The 5021-nt window shown below is 39.7% G+C and overlaps 1 non-coding gene across 1 annotated transcript; it reads left to right on the plus strand.

Moving 5' to 3' along the window:
* The first annotated feature begins 3944 nt into the window (after window positions 1-3944).
* LOC130950666 (small nucleolar RNA R71) lies at window positions 3945-4052 on the plus strand. The gene has a single exon (XR_009073680.1). It is a non-coding gene; the product is annotated as a small nucleolar RNA R71 (small nucleolar RNA).
* The last annotated feature ends 969 nt before the right edge of the window (window positions 4053-5021 follow it).

Consider the following 5021-nt stretch of genomic DNA (forward strand, 5'->3'; position numbering starts at 1 on the left):
TCTAAGTTTGGTGTTCCACCAAAAATATCATTTAAAAACACATTCTCACCTCTTGCATGATTCTAGCTCCAAGCAATCAAACACATTATTCAACTGATTGAATTGTTTTCTAGCTTTAATTTCATTAACCTTTAGCAAGGATACTTGGTTTCAAATATGGTTGACTTGTTGCATCTGAGGCAGTGGCAAACAATTAAGTTTGGTGTCCCTACACCAAAAACCAATCCTGGAACCACACTCAGTTTATGCATACTAACCATATAATTAAGGGCTTGAGAAGCAAGCAACTTTGAGGAATATGCAGGACATGAGTCAACAATTGAAGACATTATGCATCTTAACTCAAAGAGAACACAACAGAAGGAAAAATCAAAGGGCTGCAACTTCAAAGGTTGTATCTAAACTTAATCCTTGCTGCTGTGAAATGTTTTGAATCTGGAAACCATTGTATGTCTTGCTAAAGTGTTTATCTAGTTGCAAGTGAAATTGTTTGCTAAAAATGCTAAGTCTGCATAATGCTTGTTATCCATCACTTAGCTTGAAAATTGTTTTGTTTCCCATATGCTTAAATAAAAGAGTTTGGTTTGAATTGAAAAGTGAAATATCCAATGTTGCATAAGTATGAATGGAAGTTGGTGGTGGTATATGTGTTTGATTAAATGCATAACTCATGAAATAATTGTTGCATAATATCATTCTCATTCAATTGTGAGTTAGCTTGCTATTGTAAAGACTCTTATCTATAATGAAACAACCCTTGGTAACAAAAACAGAAAAGAAAAGGGAAAGAAAAAGCCAAAATGGCAAGAAAAACAAAGAATAAAGGTTGGACACCAATGGTTTGAACCTTAGGACAAATGCCTGTGGTGTTCTTGTACTGAGATCTGCTTGGATGAGTAAATTCTAAGGGGTATTTTGAAACCCGGTCACTTAGATCAACTGATTTGGGATGGCCAATTGAAAATCCACAATAAAGAGCAACTTAGATACAAAGCACTTAGTGATCCAAAGAGATGCTGGGCATCAATGATCCTAGGAAGAATTAGTGAGCTAAGTGTCTATGGTGGAAAGATGTTGAGCAAAATAAAAGAAAATGAAGCCAAAGGCTAAGCTGCAACATTTAACACCCAACCTCTAAAAGAATAAAAAGCTTGTTAAAGCATTGTAAGCCAAAAAAAGTTACCAAGGGAGTAATCAAAAGGTGAATCTTATGACAGCAAGTTTAGCAAACCTTTGATGCAAAATGTGTATTATGCAGCAGCAACAATAAGTGAGTATCATTGTCTGCATAAATGCCCCATAAATTGAAGTTCTGCTATCTGCATAATAAGGATTTATGTTCTTTTCTTATTCATATCATTTACTCTTAGTTTTGATGCTTGCTTGGGGACAAGCAAGGTTTAAGTTTGGTGTTGTGATGACAAGTCATCATATACCCATTTTTCAAGCTAATTTCACTTGTTTTGTTAGCATTTATGCACTTTCTTGCATCCTAAGTTAGTGATTTGGAGTGAAAATGCATAACTTCTATAAATCAAGCAACCACTATGAATTTAATGTTAATCATTGAGGTTTGAGCTAATTTTAATTGCATTTTAATTGATTTTATAAGCCTCTTGAAATTAGTGATACTTTGAGTGGTTGTTTGGTTTATTATAGGTGAAGAAAAGAAAAGAAAATGAAAAGCGTGGCATAAAAAGTGTAGCCAAGAAAAGGAAAGCATGGCCGAATCAAGAAATAGCGTGCCGCATCACAATGGAGGAAGCAACCTTGCCCTCCACAAGGGCAGAATGCCCTCTAGGAGGGCAGCATTAAGTGACCGAACCAAGAAAGGCAACTCTGCCCTGCCCACTCCAAAGGGCAGAGCACAAAATAATGCCTTGGAACCAAGAGAAGCAATTTCTGCCCTGCCCTTGTGGAGAGCAGGATCGGGCTCCATGAGGAAAGAAATTCAAGGGAAAATGACACCCATGCATGCTACAAGGTTCGAACCAAGAACCATGAGGAAGCCAAGCCTTGAGACCAACTAGCGTGCCAAGAAATCAAAAGAAAAAGTGGCGTATTTGCAAGCTCCCAGGATCGAACCCGAGGCGTGAAGGAAGGACCCTGCCCTGCCCTTGGCACGGGCAGGGCGGCAATTGAACCTGGCGCATCAACAAGCACCAACGCGCGCACCAATTCCTTCCTTGGCACGATCCTGGCGCGCGCGTCCCATCCCTGGCGCACCAAACCGATCCTGCCCTGCCCTTGGCGCGGGCAGGGCAGCCTCCCACGCACCAGCGCATCCTGGCGCGCCAAATTCCTTCCTGGCGCATCAACTTTTCTTCTTGGCAGCACCATCCGCGCGCAACGCTCGTCCTTGGCGCATCAACCTTTCTCGCCCTGCCCTTGGCGCGGGCAGGGCAGCCTCTGGCGCACCAAATTTTCTCCTCTTGCGCACCAACTCGCACCAACAAGCAACATGGCCGCACCAACTTCTTGTGCCTAGCATCAATTTTCTGCCCTGCCCTCCACAAGGGCAGGGCAGCCTCCTGGGAGTGGTTTTTGGGCCAAAATTCAAATTAAAAATAAATTTGAATTCATTTCTTCACCAATCCAAAAGCCCATCCAAATCCCATTATCCAAGAATAGAAAGTGTATAAATAGGACTTAGTTTGATGTAATGAAAGACTTTTATGCTCACTTTTGAATTTTTACTTTTACCTTGGATTTTGAATTTTCATTTTCACATTCCTTTGGAGCTTTGACTCTCTTGGAATTGTTCTGGAGAGAATTGGCCGAGACTTCAGAGGATCAAGGGAGAGTTGATTGATCTCCTTCCTCAATTCCCTTGGGCAATTCTACTCTTCTGCTTTCTGAGTTGTGGATGTGTGAAATTGGGGAAATTCTGTCCCAATTCCTATTCTAGCTCTGTTTAAATTTGCTTTCTGCATAATTCACTTTCAATTCGGTTCTTCTATTGCTTCTTCTTTCATTTTCTGTCAATTGCTCAGCTCATTCAGATCTGGGAAGGAAATTGGGTTTTAGGCTCTGCTACCTAAGCCCTTGGGATCCGGAGATCACTTTTGGTTCTTCTATGAACCTTACTGCACTTTAATTTCCTTGCTGTTTAAATTTCTGCTTGCATCCAATTCAATTTCTGCTACCTTCTTTACTGCAATTTACTTCTTCTTGTTTAGATCCTGCAATCCCATTCCTCAATTCCCCTTTACATTCAGCAATTTATCTTTCTTGCCATTTAAGTTACTGCAATTTAAGTTTCTTGCACTTTAATTTTCAGTCATTTACTTTCTTGCTCTTTAAGTTTCTGCACTTTTACTCTTCTGTTCTTTATTTTACTGCATTTCTCCCTTCCCCCTTTACATTTACTGTCATTTAATTTCTGATAAACACAAATCACTCAACCAAAACTTGATTCGCTTGACTAAACCACCCACTAAACTAAAATTGCTCAATCCTTCAATCCCTGTGGGATCGACCTCACTCATGTGAGTTATTATTACTTGATGCGACCCGGTACACTTGCCGGTGAGTTTTGTGTTGGATCGTTTTCCACACATCATAATTCACCTCTTCCATTGAAGGGTTCTCAGGATCATAAGCTTTTTCTTCAGATGAAGCATCCTTAGTACTGCTTGGTGCATTTTGTATTCCAGACAGACTTTGAGAAATCAAATTGACTTGTTGAGTCAATATCTTATTCTGAGCTAATATGGCATTCAGAGTGTCAATCTCAAGAACTCCTTTCTTCTGATTAGTCCCATTGTTCACAGGATTCCTTCAGAAGTGTACATGAATTGGTTATTTGCAACCATTTCAATTAGCTCTTGAGCCTCTGTAGGCGTCTTCTTCAGATGAAGAGATCCTCCAGCAGAGCTATCCAAAGACATCTTGGATAGTTCAGAGAGACCATCATAGAAAATATCTATGATGCTCCATTCAGAAAGCATGTCAGAAGGACATCTTCTGACCAATTGTTTGTATCTTTCCCAAGCTTCATAGAGGGATTCTCCATCCTTCTGTCTGAAGGTTTGGACTTCCACTCTAAGCTTACTCAATTTTTGAGGTGGAAAGAACTTTGCCAAGAAGGCATTGACTAGCTTTTCCCATGAGTCCAGGCTTTCTTTAGGTTGTGAGTCCAACCATGTTCTAGCTCTGTCTCTTACAGCAAAAGGGAATAGCATTAGTCTGTAGACCTCAGGGTCAACCCCATTAGTCTTGACAGTGTCACAGATTTGCAAGAATTCAGCTAAGAACTGATGAGGATCTTCCAATGGAAGTCCATGGAACTTGCAATTCTGTTGCATTAGAGAAACTAATTGAGGCTTAAGCTCAAAGTTATTTGCTCCAATGGCAGGGATAGAGATGCTTCTCCCATAGAAGTCGGGAGTAGGTGCAGTAAAGTCACCCAGCACCTTCCTTGCATTGTTGGCATTGTTGTTGTTTTCGGCTGCCATGGGTTCTTCTTCTTTGAAGAATTCGGTTAGGTTCTCTACAGAGATTTGTGCCTTAGCTTCTCTTAGCTTCGCTTCAAGGTCCTTTCAGGTTCAGGGTCAGCTTCAACAAGAATGCCTTTGTCTTTGTTCCTGCTCATATGAAGGAGAAGAGAACAAGAAAATATGGAATCCTCTATGTCACAGTATGGAGATTCCTTGAGTGTCAGAGGAGCAGAAAAATAGAAGAAGAGGTAGAAGAATTTGAATTTAGTGAGATAGAGTTCGAATTGTGCATTGAGGAGGAGTGGTACTCCATAAATAGAAGGATGTGAAAAGAGGGGAAGAAATTTCGAAAATTCAATTGAAAAGATTTTAAAAACATTTTGAAAAACTTTAATTGATTTTCGAAAACCAAGGGTGGGAAAGAAATCAAGTGATTTTGAAAAAGAATTTGAAATTGGAAATTAAAAAGATTTGATTGGAAACTATTTTGAAAAAGATGTGATTAAAGAGATATGATTGAAAAGTTATGGTTTTAAAAAGATGTGATTGAGAAGATATGATTTGAAAAACAATTTTAAAAAG

This window comes from Arachis stenosperma, chromosome 1 (genome assembly GCF_014773155.1).
Source record: "Arachis stenosperma cultivar V10309 chromosome 1, arast.V10309.gnm1.PFL2, whole genome shotgun sequence".
Taxonomy (NCBI): Eukaryota; Viridiplantae; Streptophyta; class Magnoliopsida; order Fabales; family Fabaceae; genus Arachis; species Arachis stenosperma.